The sequence below is a fragment of the Cibotium barometz genome, chromosome 4 (assembly GCF_041138505.1).
Source record: "Cibotium barometz isolate CiBa-2024 chromosome 4, ASM4113850v1, whole genome shotgun sequence".
Taxonomy (NCBI): domain Eukaryota; kingdom Viridiplantae; phylum Streptophyta; class Polypodiopsida; order Cyatheales; family Cibotiaceae; genus Cibotium; species Cibotium barometz.
The window spans coordinates 66,001,916-66,021,103 of record NC_141049.1 but is presented as its reverse complement, the minus strand read 5'-3'; the positions used below and the strand labels follow the sequence as shown (position 1 = coordinate 66,021,103).

General features: G+C 37.6%; 1 pseudogene; it reads right to left on the bottom strand.

The window, feature by feature from the left end:
- Positions 1-18,880, bottom strand: part of LOC147639525 (uncharacterized) — a 66,441-nt pseudogene extending 47,561 nt beyond the window's left edge.
- Positions 18,881-19,188: the final 308 nt, after the last annotated feature.

Genomic DNA, 19,188 nt, shown 5'->3' with positions numbered 1-19,188 from the left:
AAGTTGGGTCCCGCGACGAAGATAGTTTAAAATCGCCATAACAGAGTTTCGGGTCCGAAATGAGTCCGAAATGAGTCCGAATCGCATCTGAACACAACAAGAAAGATCCGGGTTGCTTGCCACACATTTGTCCATGCATGATTCGATTTTCATGCCTCTTCGGCGCCGTTTGGACCTCGGTTGGAAATTTCCGCCATTTGGCACGCTCGTGCATCTTTTTCGAGAACCGGGATTCGGACAGTTAGAAGTTGAGGATCCAGGACCCCATCATAGAACGGACCACACGGACTTGTGCTAGGGAAGTTGCTCTATGTCCACATCACTCCGTGCATGGATTTGGGCATCGCAATCACTTCTCCCAGCGCGTCAAAGTTGGGTCCCAGCGCCATTCAACACACTTGTTTATCTCCTTGGTTCTCGTCATGGTCTCTTCTTGGAGTATTTGGTTTAGTTGATTTGCATGGTACATAGCTAGATCAATGCATTCTAGCTCTACCACATGGTAGAGCTAGACCTCAAATGCAATTCTAGCTCCACCGCATGGTAGAGCTAGACCTCAAAGCATTCTAGCTCTACGATGTGGTCTAGGTTGGATACAGCTCTACCACGTGGTAGAGCTAGATCAAATGCAATTCTAGCTTCTTGGTTCTTTTCATGTGAAGTAGATCTCTTCTTGGAGTAATTGATTTTGTTGATCTGCATGGTACACAGCTAGATCGATGCATTCTAGCTCCACCACATGGTAGAGCTAGATCGAATGCAATTGTAGCTCCTTGGTTCTCGTCATGTGAAGTAGGTCTCTTCTTAGAGTAATTGGTTTTGTTGATCTGCATGGTACACAGCGAGATCCGGGTTGCTTGCCACACATTTGTCCATGCATGATTCAAGTTTCATGCCTCTTCGGTGCCGTTTGGGCCACGGTTGGAAATTTCTGCCATTTGGCACGCTTGTGCATCTTTTTCGAGAAGCCGGACTCGAATAGTTAGAAGTTGAGGATCCGGGACCCCATCATAGAACGGACCACACGGACTTGTGCTAGGAAGTTGCTCTATGTCCACATCACTCCGTGCATGGATTTGGGCATCGCAATCACTTCTCGGCAAAGATAGTACAAAATCGCCATAACAGGGTTTCGGATCCGAAATGAGTCCGAATCGCATCTGAAGACAACAAGAAAGATCCGGGTTGCTTGCCACACATTTGTCCATGCATGATTCGAATTTCATGCCTCTTCGGTGCTGCTTGGGCCCCACGGTTGGAAATTTTGCCATTTGGCACGCTCGTGCATCTTTTTCGAGAACTCAGATTTGGACAGTTAGAAGTTGAGGATCCGAGGCCCCATCAGAGAACGGACCACACGGACTTATGCTAGGGAAGTTGCTCTATGTCCACATCACTCCGTGCATGGGTTTGGGCATCGCAATCACTTCTCCCAGCGCGTCAAAGTTGGGTCCTGGCGAAGATAGTGCAAAATCGCCATAACAGAGTTTCGGATCGAAATGAGTCTGAATCGCATCTGAACACAACAAGAAAGATCCGGGTTGCTTGCCACACATTTGTCCATGCATGATTCGAATTTCATGCCTCTTCGGCGCTGTTTGTGCCACTGTTGGAAATTTTTGCCATTTACCATGCTCGTGCATCTTTTTCGAGAACCCGGATTCGGACAGTTAGAAGTTGAGGATCCGGGATCCCATCAGAGAACGAACCACACGGACTTGTGCTAGGGAAGTTTCTCTATGTCCACATCACTCCGTGCATGGATTTGGGCATCCCAATCAGTTCTCCCAACGTGTCAAAGTTGGGTCCCGACGAAGATAGTGCAAAATCGCCATAATAGAGTTTCGGATCCGAAATGAGTCCGAATCGCATATGAACACAACAAGAAAGATCCAGGTTGCTTGCCACACATTTTTCCATGCATGATTCAATTTTCATGCCTCTTCGGCGTCGTTTGGGCCACGGTTGGAAATTTTTGCCATTTGGCACGCTCGTGCATCTTTTCGAGAACCCGGATTCGGACAGTTAGAAGTTGAGGATCCGGGACCCCATCAGAGAACGGACCACACGGACTTGTGCTAGGGACGTTGCTCTATGTCCACATCACTCCGTGCATGGATTTGGGCATCCCTCACTTCTCCCGGCGTGTCAAAGTTGGGTCCTAGCGCCATTCAACACACTTGTTTATCTCCTTGGTTCTCATCATGGTCTCTTCTTGGAGTAATTGGTTTTGTTGATTTGCATATGGTACATAGTTAGATCAATGCATTCTAGCTCTACCACATGGTAGAGCTAGACCTCAAATTCAATCGCAATCAGTTCTCCTGGCGCGTCAAAGTTGGGTCCCGGCGAAGATAGTGCAAAATCGCCATAACAGAGTTTCAGGTCCGAAATGAGTCCGAATTGCATCTGAACACTACAAGAAAGATCCAGGAAAACAGAAGTTTAAAAAGAATTTCCTAAGGTGCATTAGAAATAAATTATAATATGCTCAAAAGACCTTACCCCCTAAGGGTCCAGATTTTTTAAAAATTTTGGATTAAGGTTCTAAGGGACCAATTAGATTAATCCAAATGTAGGGAGGAGATAAATTGAAGAATAAAAGAAAAACCCCCCAAAAATGAGTAAATACTCACATAAGATGAAGAGTAGACTAAGAAAACATTAAAAAACTGAATTTTGACACCTCAAAGTGGGGATTCCCCCTCATGAAGGAGGCACCTTTTTTCTCATCATTACTCCCAATTTTAAATCAATAAAATGAGATATTTCATCTCTCCTCTCTCCTATTTCAAGTCTAGTTCCAAAAAGTAAGCTGAACTGATCCAAAAATGGTTAAAAATTGACCAAACTAATCTGGAAAATTCTAGAATCAGTTTGCTTGGTTTGAGGCTCACTTTTTCCTATAAATAGAAGCCTAAGACCGTATTAGGTAAATTGGGAAAAATCCCATTTCCACATTGGAAAATTTAATGTATTTAATCTAGAATCCACCTTTTTCAACCTATAAAAATTTTAAAAATGGTTTGCTTTATCAAGTGATGCTAGATCGAACCTAGCTTGATCTTAGAAATAGAAAGGTTTCAAGATTTTTTAGATCCACCACTTGTATATTTTACAATTGAAGAGGATTTTTAGATCCACCACTTGGCCATTCTACAGTCCATAAGAACCCAAGATCAGATTCTACCATTTGGTCAACCTAAACCCCCAATTAAAAACAATGGTACAAGAGATTGTATATTGAGAGTCCCCTTAGAGTAGGATGCACTCTTCAATTTAAGACTTCATTGTAATAAACAAGAATTTTAAAAATTGACATGGTGAAGGTATCCTTATATACACAACCACTACAAATTAACATTATTAAGGATAGAAAGAGTCTCCTTGGAGTACGATGCACTTTGTCAAAATTACGATTATAAATTTTCATTTTGATGAAGCTTATTCTACTAAAGAAATAATAAAACTTTTGCATCAACAACCAAAAGATAAAAGGATAAAAGGAGTCCCCTTAAAGTAGGATGCACTTTGTGGATGCATAAGAGGAGTCTCCTTAGACTAGGATGCACTCCATCTATGAATTTATTTATTGTATTAAAAATTGTTCAATGCATTGCAAAGATACACAATTGAACAGTCTGCTCCCAAAGTTGGCCAAATTACAAAGACCCTCTATATTTTGTTATAATAGAGACCATTTACAAAGACCATTTACATTCAATTATAAAAGGGAGTAACAAAATGTGCTAGTATCATGGGGGTGTAATTTTGATTTTAAGGGGTTCTAGCTCCACCACATGGTAGAGCTAGAATTTTGAGCTAGCTCTACCATCCAGCTACAACACATTGAGGAGGATTTAAAGATTTTTAGATCCACCACTTGGCCATTCTACAGTCCATAAGAAACCAAGATATACCATTTGATTGATCTAGACCCCCAATTACAAACATTGATACAAGAGATTGTATATTGAGAGTCCCCTTAGAGTAGGATGCACTCTCCAATTTTAAAGCTTCATTGTAATGAACAAGACAAAATGAACAAGATTTTATAAATTGCGGTGGTGAAGGTATACTTATATATATAATCGCTACAGATTTACATTATTAAAGATAGAAAGAGTCTCCTGGAGTAGGATGCACTTTGTCAAAATTACGGTTAAAAGATTTCATTTTGATGAAGCTTATTCTACTAAAGAGTCCCCTTAAAGTATGATGCACTTTGTCAATAGACAAAAGGAGTCTCCTTAGAGTAGGATGCACTCCATCTACGACTCCATTATAATAAAACATTGTAAATGAAAATGAATTTATTATTTTTTGTTAAAATATGTTCAATGCCTTGCAAAAGGCACACAATTGAACAGCACGCTCCCGAAGATGGCCAGATTACAAAGACCCTTTATATTTTACTATAATAGAGACCATTTACATTCAATTACAAAAGGGAGTAACAAAATGTGCTAGTGTCATGGGGGTGTAGTGGTTGAATGAGGTATTGCTTTTAAGCATGTTCATTTTGTGTACTCACAAGATCACACACTTAGATTATTCTCTCAATTATTATCTTGATTATCATCTTGCATGTTGAACACATTGTAGTAGCTATCATCGAGTTTCAATGTATTCTTGTTGTTGTACAAAACATGGAGACCCCAAAAGAAATGAACTTTTTTGAAGAAAACTCGTGTAGTTATTTGTTTGAAATGGACAATGTAGCGAGATATTTGCCTTGTTGCTCATATTGAGGTGTCTAGCATGGCTAGCAGTCCAATCACTTTATCTCTTCACTTTAGATCTAGCACTTGTCTATTATAGAGCTGAAAAGGATTTCTTAATCCATGACTTATCCATTCTAGATCCTGTTCCACCACTTGGACATTATAGAGCTAGACTTCAGTGGATGCAAGCTCCACCAAACGGTAGATCTAGACTCAAAATTCTAGTGGTATTGTATGACTTCCATAGGTTTAGGTCTACCACACATGGATACTAGCTCCACCATGTGGTAAGGCCAAAATTCCATGAAGAGACCATGGCTGCTACCTCCACCACGTGGTGGATCTAGAGCTCAATAAGATACCACATGGTGGAGCTAGCTAGCTCCATGAAATTATACAGCTAGACTTCAATGGATGGTAGCTCCACCACATGGTAGATATAGACATAGAATTCTAGCTCTACCATCCCATATGGTGGAGCTTGATTTTAAGGGATTCTAGCTCTACCACATGGTAGAGCTACACCATAATTTCTATTATCTCTTCTCTTTTGTTTTCATATTGTCTCGTTTATACCTCTTGATTGTCGACAAACTTTTGTATAATCTCTGATAGTGGTAGCCTATCTGTGTAGATTGTCTTCTATGACCAATTTAAATTGCGCTTTTTCCAAAAATCTACCACACCTCTGTATTCATTTTCATTGGATACTGGAGGTTGTCCGTAGCGATTAGAGCCAATGATCTCATGCACATCTTCACTCTCATCAAGCTGCAATAAGTCAGGGAGCAGCTCATCAATGAGAATATTGTCGACCATCTTTTCTTCATCAAACTTTGCAGGATATATACAATTATTATCACGAGAAGCACATCCCTTGTATGGAGAGTCATCAATAAGAACCGTTCTACGAGCATCACAATCAAAACATGAAGCGATTTTTTACAATGGCTTGAACATTGCCTGAACTGTTGCATTATCAGGTCTAGCTATTTTCTCACTTTTATCCTTCTCGCAAGCCTCTTGAGCCCAAACTACAAAAAAAGGCAATATCTCTCCTACCCTGTCTTGTAATATTCTCAATATTTGAAGAACATTACTCTCTGTCGTCGCTGTTGACCAGATCCCAACATTAATATTTTTTAATAAAATCTTCAAGAATTGGATACATCCTGGCCTTAGTACAATATATCGTTTTGAATCCATTTGAATAGATTCATGTATTGAAGATGGTTGTTGTTGACAACGTTTCAGTAGTAGACCATTCAGGTCCAACACAATTGTCAACACTGATTTCTTGGAGATAGCAGTGTCGGTACTTCTTGGTACTTCTTCTTTGGGCTGGAAACTCTCACCCATTGCTTCATTTGTTGGAGATTTAGGTACCCCAATTTCATTGTCAGCATTTGTCTTTAAACCTTCTGGATGGACATCACTGAATGTGTGGGAGAAGCTCTCATCCACAGTTTGATTGTGGCATTCCGTAACTACTTCACTTGGTGCTACTATCTCAATTTCGGGATCTAAAAGAAAAAAAAGTAACATTGACTCAACAATCTTTCAAACTACAAGAATTTACAATTGTAACACTCACTCTTAACACATGTTTACTGGTGTAATCTAAAAGGAAATCATGTTTAGATACCAATTATCAATTCTACTTGCTCACTCTAGAATTGGAGGGTTTAAAATGGATTTCCAAATACACCCATTATTCTAGCTCTACCATTTGGTAGAGCCAGTTTGCAAGGGAGCTCTTGTTGGAAGTAGGCCTTGAGATCCACCCTTGAGCTCCAAGAGTAGGTGGAGGTGAGAAACACAAAACCACTCAACTATATGGTAAAGCTAAAATTTTAGATGTTTTAGATTTTCCATATGGTAGAGCTAGAATTTATAAGTCTTGCTTTACCACGTGGTTGAGCTGGGGATCAAGATAGCTTCTTTATGGGTGGATCCAGTATACTTCCATAAGTTCTAGGTCTAGACTTCAATGGGTTCTAGCTCATCGCACGTGACAAGAACCAAGGAGCTAGAATTGCGTTTGAACTAGCTCTACCATGTGGTGGAGCTAGAAATGCATTGGCCTAGCTCTACCATATGGTAGAGCTAGACTTAAATGGATGCTCTGCAAAAACTGTCTTTGGGGGGGTGCATTGGCCTAGCTCCACCACTTTGAAGAGGTAGCTAGACTTTAATGGATTCTTGGTCCACCACTTTGAAGAGGTAGTTAGCTCCACCAAATTGTAGACCTATTGAAATCTAGATCTACCACATGGTAAGATTGAAGTAAATGAGAGGATCTCTAGCTCTATCATCTTAGATTTATTAGCAAGATTTTCAGATTCACCAGTTGGCCATTGTGCGACCACTAAGTAGGCGTTCCAAATTCACCAATTGGTTATGTAAAAAGTGAATTTGTCAATGAACATGTTAGGATCCATAACTTGGTGATTCTAGATTCCAAAGCCCAATTTGGAGAGAGCTACAAAAATTATAAAAGCATTGTATAAAATCAAAAGAACTAAATACTACTAAAAAATGAACCAAGGATATAACAAGTCAAAACATCACCAAATCAAAGTATTGAAGATACAAGGAAAGCCCATTAAGAAGTTACATACTGTCTTCAAAATCCAAAAAATCTCGAGCTGAACGAACTTCACCATGTCTCGATCTTTCCGTGGTATTCCTTTGATTGTTAGTAATAGGCGGAACTGGTTGCTCATTTCTTGACTTTGCAAAGTCAAGAAGCCTTGTTCCCATCTTTCTTGGATCTTCAATACTCTCCACTAGGCAAATCACTTCCTTATTTAGTGCTAGCCCTAGCTCGATGATATAGCCATTACTGAAAAGATCAACAAGCTTGCAGCCTTCTCTGCAATACTTCCGAATACATTGCTTGATCAAAAGATTCTTCTTGATTCTTAGAAACTCAATGTCTGGGATAGTTTGAACATCTTCATTATCTATATCAAGAAGTCAAGTATCCAATATTGTCGCTTGTGTACCTGGATCAGGAACATCTCCTAGTCCTTGAAAGGCATCTCCCTTACTAAAAAACACTAAGGATGTGAAGAACTCTATTGCACCAATGCATCAGTTGTCACATCGAAAATGCAATGCCCCATTATACCGTTCCTTTGCTATGCCACTCAAATTTTTAAAAGCATTTTGCAAGTGAATAAAATCTGTAATATTTAGAAAGGTAAGCAACACATATTGGGATGGCAAAGATCTACCTGCTGCTATAATGATCATAATGCCATTCAAAAGATTACAAAATGACTCCACATCCCAATACATATTTCTTCCCAAATCTTCAGTGTTATCCAGAACACATAACCCAATGGAAATTGGATTGTTGAGGTGGCGCTTCAAGTAGTAACTCCCATCGAATGGAAGACTCACAGCATAAATACACCAAGGAAGATCCAAGGACAAGGTTGAACTTTCTTTGCTAAGGCTGATATTCCACTCCACATATTGCCTTGCTTCTACTGGAAAATCAATCTTCTTTGATCCAACCTGTAGCTTTGACTTTATATACACATCACATAACTTCAAAAGAACTGAGTATACAACCTCATTGATGCTATAGGTGATAGTCAATTCTGACCAATCTTGACATTGTTTGTCCTTGTTCAGAGTGTTGAACTCTATAAGCAATGCATCTTGAATAATTTTATCTTGCTTGAGCTGCTTGATACGCGCTGGCATGTCAATTACATCTACATCCTTAGTACCCTTTGAAAGAACAATTTTTCCAGACCTGATTTCTGATTGTATTTGTTTGACTTCTTGTTCATCTAGCCCAGCAAGACATCTAAAAACTGTGGCAGTTGGTTTCTTGTTTTGCTTCTCCATGATTTCAAGCCAGCCTTTGAAAACTTCATCAGAGTAAATGACCATGTGAGACTGCTTTGAAATGAAGGATGCTCCCACCGTAATTCTAGCCATTCGCAAAAATTTCTGCAAAGAAATAAAAGAAAAAAAGATCAAAATCAAGTATTTTTTTCAAAACATATAATTATAAGAGAGTAAGGGATATGGACATACATCCCAGTCTACACGAGATGATGAGCCCTCTGTTACTCCAGATGCTGGCCTTGACGGAGAATTATTGATGATCCACTGACTCCTCAAGTGCTGCAAGACATCATAGTATGGTTGTTTGACATATAATGATTGGGCCTCTTCATTAGCTATAGCAGATATGGCCGTGCAACTTGTGGCTCTGGATCTACAACAATTCGAGCCTTCCTTTTTTCATACACTTGTATCAGGTCTTGAGCACAACCATCTTTTTCCATTTCTTGATACCGTAAGAATTTTGCAGCATAGATGGAATGTTGGCCATCAATAATCCAATATGAATACTCAGTGAGTTTCTCCTCTGTTACCTCACTTAGTTTCATTGGAATTCCTTTCTTCTTGCCAGCATTCTTTACAGGCATCAAGTATGCACACGCTCCTGGCCTGTTTGCACTTGCACCAAAAAATAACATGCATTCATCCACACGGTGAGGTTCTATTTGACGGGAGTTATAGTGATCAGGAGCTAGCCAACACTGATCTACAGGGATCTCATACTCTTTGTACTTGAATGGAAAATACTTAGAGTATTTTTCCATACTCCCTGTATCACTCTTTAGTGCCTTTTGCACCTCATTTTCCAAAACTTTGGGATCCACAAATCTTATTTTTGTTGAATTTTCCAAGCCTGTTTTCTCTACTGTAGATTTAAGAACTGCTTCATCTACATCCATAATACCTGTACTGCTTTTTGCCTTTTTTTGAACTGGATTTTTAGAGGGCATTTTCTCTTTTTTTTGTTTGCCTTTCACACAATAAGCAATGAAAGCTTGCAACTCTTCAAGAGTTATTTCTTGACTTGTACAATCTAACTTCCACCCTCGAGAGAACATAGTATCTTGTGTATCTCTTTCTATTCGTTCAATAATGAATGCCTTGGGATCTAGTTGATACTCATGGATCCCAGGTACCCCAATATTTATGCATTCAATATCGAGATGAGAATCAACTCTACAGAAATATAAGATAGAGTCATTGGTCCTAGATCCACGCCCACATCACTAGCAACAAATAGATGAATTTTGTTAAATTGTGAATCCTGAAGATCCCAAATATATAAGTACCACTGTCGTCGTTGATTAGCAGAGGCAAAGATAACACTGATCGGAACTTCCACCACTTTTCTTTTCTGAGACATCTTTCACCTGCAACAAAAACCACAATTGTTAATTATAGTTATTGTATTCTTACACTTAGAAAAAAACTTAAAATATCATATTCAAAAATCACAATATATATCCATGAAAACACTATGGAGGAGATGAAGAGGATTTCCATCTTGGAGCTCTCAATACATTTATTAGTCTTTCTCTACCACATGGTAGAGCTAGATAAATGCATTCTAGCTGGACTTCAAAGTATTCTAGTGCTAGTTTTTCAATGGATATTATCTCTACCGGGTGTGGCAGAGCAAGATTAATAAATGTATTGACCAGAATGCTTTGAAATCTAGCTCTACCATGTGGTGGAGCTAGAATGCATTCTTCTAGCTCTACCATGTGGTAGAGCTAGACTTCAATGAATGTAACCAACTGAGGTTGAATGTAACTGTGGTAGAGCTGTATTCTACCTAAACCACATTGTAGAGATAGAATGCTCTGAGGTCTAGCTCTACCATGTGGTGGAGCTAGAATTGCATTTGAGGTCTACCTCTACCATGTGGTGGAGCTAGAATCGTAGAGGTAGAAAGCTTTGAGGTCTAGCTCTACCAAGTGGTAGAGCAAGAATGCATCGAGCTAGCTGTGTTCCATACACATCAACAAAACCAATTACTCCAAGAAGAGACCTACTTCACATGACAAGAACCAAGGAGCTAGAATTGCATTTGATCTAGCTCTACCACGTGGTAGAGCTGTATTCTATCTAGACCACATCGTAGAGCTAGAATGCTATGAGGTCCAGCTCTACCATGTGGTGGAGCTAGAATGCATTCTTCTAGCTCTACCATGTGTTAGAGCTAGACTTCAATGAATGTAACTGTTTACTGCTTATCACATCCTTCACAAACTCCAAGGGAAATTCAGACTGTCTGACAAACTATTTGACAAACTAAATGACAGCACTAGTGACAAACAGATTGACAAACAAATTGACAAACCACACTACATCTTCCTTGTCAAAATAACTATCTGATTACATAAGTCTCCATATCTGCGAGGAATGAAAAATCCGTCTTCTTCTATTGCGGATCACCACTACTACTTCGCATGACATTTCTAACTTCCATCCAGATTTCAAAAGACACTTCACACTACATCCGATTATGACAAATTGAAAGACAAAAAAGTAGACAAAAGCAGCATCTAATTTTCAGCCTTAAACACTTGTTGGCACAGCTCGGTGGCTTGAGCCATAGGCTGACTTCGGATACACAATCCCTTGATCCGTAAACTAGATAGGCAAATAATCTTGCAAAGATAAAACAAAATCAGCATAAACGCCATCAGAACATCCTCCTCTTTGAAATTTTGCATATTTGCTGACTTTCCATTTGAAACATAATGCTCCACTGCAGATTTTTGACTAATTTGCTGCACTACCAATTGTCTATTGATCTCACTTCTTGCCTTGTCATTGAAAACATGCTTCCTCCACATTTTGAAAATCGGACCATACTCCCTTGTCAAGCTGAATGAAAGAAACCTGACTATCAAATCAAATAACACTTCCAGAACACTTAAAAATTATGCATCATAATTCTGCCTTGAATCTGATCTAATCCTCCACACCTGTTTTGACATAATCAGATTTGTAAAACTTGCTTCACATTCATCAAATATCTGCACTTGACATCCTCCAAGTTGAATACTATCAGAACTACCTTTGTCAAATAAATCTGAACCCAAATCTGCCAAATAGTCAACTTGATCACCAACTTTTGCAACTTCCCTCATAAGAGTTTGACATTCCGTTTGAATCCTCCAGTGATCAAAATTAGTCTCAATCAACTTGTGTAGGTTTATTTGGCCATCTGCTATGAAAATGTGACACCAATATTGTAAGATTCCTCCCCATCCTCTCAAAATGTCCAGCATCTTCCCCTGTAATCAATCCCTCTTCAGAAATATAAAAGACTTGTTTCTAACTGTTTTAACCTAGAGAGAGAAAATATTCTAGAGAGAGAATATTCAAATTTTTAATATTTTTGGATAGAAAATTATCTCATCTTATTAAAATAAGTTCCCCTGAAATAGAAATTCAAAAAGAACTTTCCAATGTGCAATTGGAATCAATTGGAAATGGGTATAAAGGACCTTAGCCTAAGGGTCTAGATTTTCAGAAATTTTTGGATTATGGTCCAATTAAGGTTCCTATGGGCCAACAGCATCAATCCATGTGTAGGGAGGAGATAAATCCAATTTGTAAAAGAAGATACCCAAAAATGAGTAAATGCTCACATAAGATGAAGAGTTGAAAATGTACAAGGTTTATTAGTAAAAAACTATGAGCAATATTAAAATGATTCCATTATGACACATATGTAAGGAAGGGGAGTTCTTTAAAGGAGGTGCATATTTCACATAAGATGAAGAGTTGAAAATGTACAAGGTTTATTAGTAAAAAACTATGAGCAATATTAAAATGATTCCATTATGACACATATGTAAGGAAGGGGAGTTCTTTAAAGGAGGTGCATATTTCACATAAGATGAAGAGTTGAAAATGTACAAGGTTTATTAGTAAAAAACTATGAGCAATATTAAAATGATTCCATTATGACACATATGTAAGGAAGGGGAGTTCTTTAAAGGAGGTGCATATTTCACATAAGATGAAGAGTTGAAAATGTACAAGGTTTATTAGTAAAAAACTATGAGCAATATTAAAATGATTCCATTATGACACATATGTAAGGAAAGGGAGTTCTTTAAAGGAGGTGCATATTTCATATGCTTGAATGAGTTTTAAACTCATAAAAATTGAGATATTTCATCTCTCCTCTCTCCTCATTTAAGTCTAGTTCCAAAAAGTTAGCTTAACTGACTTAAAAATGGTCAAATATTGACCAAACTGATTTAGAAAATTCTAGAATCAGTTTGTTTGGTTAGGAGCTCAATTTTTCCTATAAATAGAAGCTTCCCCCTTGTTGAAAAATATATAGTGTTTATGCATCGTTACTCTACTCCACCTAAGCCAAGAACTGTGAATTCATTTAATAATTCACTAGTTTTTGGAGCTTCCCTCTTTCTTCAATCCCCATTAGTGCCTCCATCAACATACTTAACCAATTGATTGGTTGGGGGCCTCTACCGTGAACAAAGAATCAAGCAAGTTGTAAGGTAATTAGTGAATATTGATCTTTCTATAATTTCTCAATGTTTCTCTCTTCTCAACCCCTCTCAAGCTTGAGAAGTTTAATTGGTATGGTTTTTTAAATGCTATTGAAGTTTGAATAGTAGTGAAGAGTTACATAATTTAATAAATGCTATTGAAGTTAATTTTCATTTATGTTTAAATTCTAATGATTTTTATGTAAATTCTCTCTCTCACTCAAGAAATGGTCATACTCATGACCCGTTCTCAATCCAAATCAAGCTTTTCATAAAGCTTTTCCTTAACCCAAGATTAAGCTATGCTTGAGGTCAAATTAATGGCTTTTTTCTATGCTTTTAGTTTATGTATATTGATGATTCAATCCATTATGGATTAATAATCCAATTAGAGATCATTTTAATTATTTCCTTAATGATAAGCATTATCCCTTAGAAAAATTGAGATTTATCAGTCATAGCAGCGGAGCTATGGCAAAATTTTTATAAAAATTATGCATAAAATAATCTCATTCAGAGCATAAAAAGAGTACTTCCTACCATATTCTAGGAATTATCATCCTAGATTAATTGAAAGAATTTCATTACAATCATGGAGAAATTGAATTTTAATATCATGCATAAAGGATAAGTTTTTATATCAAAAGTGTTATTTTTACCATTTTTATTTCATGCATAGAAGTATGCATAATGGATAAGTTTTTATATCAAAAGTGTTATTTTTACCATTTTTATTTCATGCATAGAAGTATGCATAATGGATAAATTTTTATATCAAAAGTGTTATTTTTACCATTTTTAATTTTCATGCATAGAAGTATGCATAAAGGAAAATTTTTTATATCAAAAGTGTTACTTTTATCATTTTTAATTTTCATGCATAGAAGTATGCATAAAGGAAAATTTTTATATCAAAAGTGTTACTTTTATCATTTTTAATTTTCATGCATAGAAGTATGCATAAAGGAAAATTTTTTATATCAAAAGTGTTACTTTTATCATTTTTAATTTTCATGCATAGAAGTATGCATAAAGGAAAATTTTTTATATCAAAAGTGTTACTTTTATCATTTTTAATTTTCATGCATAGAAGTATGCATAAAAGAAAATTTTTATATCAAAAGTGTTACTTTTATCATTTTTAATTTTCATGCATAGAAGTATGCATAAAAGAAAATTTTTTATATCAGAAGTGTTACTTTTATCATTTTTAATTTTCATGCATAGAAGTATGCATAAAAGAAAATTTTTATATCAAAAGTGTTACTTTTATCATTTTTAATTTTCATGCATAGAAGTATGCATAAAGGAAAATTTTTTATATTAAAAGTGTTACTTTTATCATTTTTAATTTTCATGCATAGAAGTATGTATAAAGGAAAATTTTTTTATATCAAAAGTGTTACTTTTATCATATTGGATTTCATGCATATAGGTATGCATAAAAGATATTCTTTTTATACTAAAAGTGTGATTTTCCTCATAAATGGATTTTATGCTTAACTTAGATACATAAGAGAAATTCTTTTATTCTAAAAGTGTAATTTCCTACCAAATTGAATTTATGCATAAGAAGATGCATAAAAGATTGATTTTAATTTCGAAAGTGTTAGTCTCCTTAAATGGAATTTATGTATAAATAAATGTGTAGAGAAATCTTATATCAAATATAAGAATTCTCTTTAAAAAAAAAAAGATATGAAATGTGATAAGATGTGATAAGAGGTGTATGAGATGTGATAAGAATTGATAAGATGTGTATGGAAAGTGATAGGATGTGATAAGAGGTGTATGAGATGTATGAGAATTGATAAGATGCGTATGGAAAGTGATAGGATGTGATAAGAGGTGTATGAGATGTGATAAGAATTGATAAGATGCGTATGGAAAGTGATAGGATGTGATAAGAGGTGTATGAGATGTAAAAAGATGTGATAAGATGTGTATGAGATGTGATAAGATTTGATAAGATGCGTATGGAAAGTGATAGGATGTGATAAGAGGTGTATGAGATGTAAAAAGATGTGATAAGATGTGTATGAGATGTGATAGAATGTGTTAAGATGAGTTAGGATGTGTTAAGATGTATATGGGATGTGTTAGGATGAGAATGGATGTAATATGGTTGTATGAATGTGATGTGGATGTATACATGTAGATGTATATGTATGAATGTGAATGTTGATGTGGATGTGGATGTATGGATGTAGATACAGATGTGTATGTATGTATGTGGATGTGTATGTATGAATGAGGATGTAAAAATGGACGTATGTATATAGATGTGGATGTATGGATGTATGTATGTAGATGTGGATGTATGTATGTAGATGTGGATGTATGGATGTGATTGTGAATGAAGAGGTGGATGTGAATGTATGGATGTAGATACGGATGTGGATGTATGTATGTGAATGTGGATGTATGAATGAGGATGTGAAAATGGATGTATGCATGTGAATGTGGATGTATGAATATGAATGTGGATGTGTGGATGTGGAAATGGAGGTATGGATGTATGAATGTAGATGTGAATGTATGCATGTAGATGCGTATGTATGAATGTGAAATTGGATGTATGATGTGGACGTACGAACATGGATATGTATGTAGAATAATGAATATGAAGATGTATGTGAGATAATGTAGTCTATATGAGTGAATGGATGAGAACGAGTACACACTGAATGGAATGTGGAATAAGTAATGTGGTCCGAGAGTGGATAATATGGATAAATAAGTAATGTGAATGGATGAGAACGAGTACACACTGAATGGAATGTGGAATAAGTAATGTGGTCCGAGAGTGGATAATATGGAAAGACAAGAGTTCGTTATAGAAACTGTATTTGTGACTGTTTGTAAATGACTGTTTTATGTCAAGAATGCTGGAGAAGCATTTTGACCGTCTTGAGGATTAAGGTCATGAAGACTGAACTGATAAAGTTGCAACTGCTGACGGAGAGTCAATGGAGGACGTCTCGCGTAGCAAGGTCGATCGAGGTCTTGACCAGCCTCGGCTCGATTTAAATGGTGAGCTTCCGGTACGGTGGATGAGGGACCAAGGAAGCGGCCTATGAGTGAAGCGCTAGGTCACCTGCGAAGGATCCTAGAGGGTGCTGACCATACGGTGCTCGGGCTCTGGGTCGCCGAAGATACCCACACGTGCGTCGTGGAAGATATTGGAACAAGGAGAAAGAGTTGTTTTCTGAAACCGGGCATGGATCTGGTTGATTGGCCTTGCTGGTCCTCAACGGATGAGTCCATGGCTCTTTTATATGGATCTGTGGGTTGATCTTGCTGATCTTCCACGGAGATTCCATTCTATTATATGAATATATTGCCGGTTACTATGAGCTAGGGACTATGGAAAAGGCCCCTGAGAGAACAAGTGGTGAGCGTTCTGGTTGCCAATGATGCCATAAGTACACCGATGAAAGAATGACTGGAAATAAGGATTCAACCAGAGACTTTGAGGATTGTCATCAGTGACATAATGGTTTTATTAAAGGATTATTTTAAAGCTAGTTGATGCTAAGAAAAAGGTAATTTCATATTGGGTGTGTAAGTGGTATGACTAGTTTTATGTTTGCATGAACTTCCGGCTAGGGGGCCTTGGAACTCTTTTCCTTGGTACCCGGGACAAAACCTAACCAAATTCCAAATTGGATCCCATCACTACAGTGGTTGGGCGGTTGGCTAACCCATGGGATCGGATGGGGTTAGGCTGGACTGATGGATCCGTAAATCGAGATTTAATTTCTATTATTACGATAGATGAAGTAAATCCCGGATAGAAATTGTTCTATGGATAGGAATCAACGGCTGTGCCTCTTGATGGGGAAAAAAGCGTTGATCCCAATGATCCAAGTGCAAGTTTCTTCCTTGATTTGACCAAGTACCGTTAAAGGTGCAGTCAGATCAGTTGATCCGTAATGATCTTGACTACGTTAGAGTAAAGAGTTATCCTGGTGGAATCGCCCGTGCTTTCCGGATAAGGGAAGTTTTTCCGGGTTCGGTTTTGGAAAAACCGACAGATTAGTCTTTTGTCCGGATATCCGTGGACGAGGCCCCGAGTGTGGGACCCTGCCTCGCGCAAGAAGTGCTACTTCCGCTGCTAGTACCCGGAATCCGTTGCACGATGGGAACAAGGATCTCACAAATATGCAAGAAACCTATTGAGATGTATACAAACCAAGTTTGCTCTGAAATCTGAAAATTCCATAAAAATCAGGAAAATAATCGGCATATAATCCGCTAGGATCCGCTGAACCTGTTTAGATGCAACCTGATCTACAAACCATAGAAATTAATCATTATGCACCGTGTAATGCAATCCTCTTTGACCAATTTGCAACTCCAAAATCTGCAACACATGAATATCTGAATTTTGACAACCCGTCATCCACATCTGACAACCCATTCTGTAAGAATGCACTTCTATTGGCTCATCAGCTTTAAAACACACATCCTCTGACAAAAGTATGTTTGGGTTGACAACAACGTGTCCCACATCTCGTTCAGAATGCACATCCATCGAGCTAAAGCTTGAAATTGCATCATCCTGCATGTCAAACATCATATGCTGATCCTCCAAACTTGTCAAACCTACCTTATACTCTTTAACAACTTGCTCTTGACAATCCTCCTGCTCAATTTGATCCATAAGACCTGTATTTGATTCAGACCAAAAATCAATCCACTTGTTCAAATTCTTTGCAAACTGAAACATCTCCTTGCTGAATATCAACCTGTGACATCAAAATACGTCCTTCAAAACATTCAGAGTCAAAATTCTGATTTCCTTGATCATCTGCAATATCACTTATATGAGTCGAAAAATCCGCTTGAATCCACCAACTATCAAAATTAGCATCTGGAAACTCCTCTGGTATTCTTGCAGCACCTGAAATGTGACCATAACAATTATGTGCAACAACCATGCTTTGATGTACAAGAACGGATTTTGCTCTTGTTCCGCCATATTCCTCTGAAATACACTTGCTTGCTAGAAATTCCTCCCACTGGTTTTTTGATTGCAAAATCTATTTATAGGGTTCAAATATCAATTCTGCAATATCTTTTGGGGCTACAAATCCTCCTGTGCGGATCTTTCTGGTTGAAATTCTTCTTGAAATGACATATTTGCCAAAAATTCCTCTTCAACACATCTGATTTCAAGGAATTCCTCCTGATTTGATTCTTTATCTGTAATTCCACACACATCATCCATGGAACCTAAAAACAACTGAATCACATCCTCCTCTTCATTCATCTTGGTATTCGCCTCTTCAATTGCGCTTTGAATGACATGAACAACATCATTGCTATGTACGATCTGCTTCTCCTCCTCACAACATCATTGCTATGTATGATCTGCTTCTCCTCACAACATTCCTCAGATGCAAGTGACATATGTAACCTAATGTTGAGCAATGAATCTTCCTCTTCCACTCCATGAGCATACTCTAGTGGTAGGTTAGGGGTATCTAGGGGCTCTTCTAGGCTCTCTTGGCCAACCTCCTTTTGCACCTCCTTCTCCTCCATCTTTGGTATCCCCACTTGATGGATTTAAATCTCCATGCCAACCCAAATGTCATCGTCATCACTTGATTCCCCATTGAACTCATCCTCATGTGCATCCCTCAACTTCTCACATGCTTTTTGTAACTTCCCAATGCTTTTTCTACTAGAACATGACTTTCGCCTGTCTCCTTTGTGATCAGCTAACCATTCATATGCATTCTCTAAGTCATCCTCAAAATCCGCCAACCTTTCAAATGCAGTCTCCATTTCCTCCCAAGATGATGCTTTATGCACTTTATGGATGATTTTATGAAACTTTGTGCACAGGTCAACCATACACCATTTCCTACATGCATCTTTATTTGAGCACTCACATCAATTGCACACGGACAATCATCCACTTCATGCTTCCTACTCATGCAAATCTTGCACTTCTTCTTCTTCTTCTTCTTCTTCTTCTTCTTCTTTTTACCTCCCATTATGATCACGTCATTAAAATACAACAATCATATTCAGCCCTCAAGAAAGATGCACCACACCAATCCGAGACCCATTAAATTTGCTAAACGGAGAGC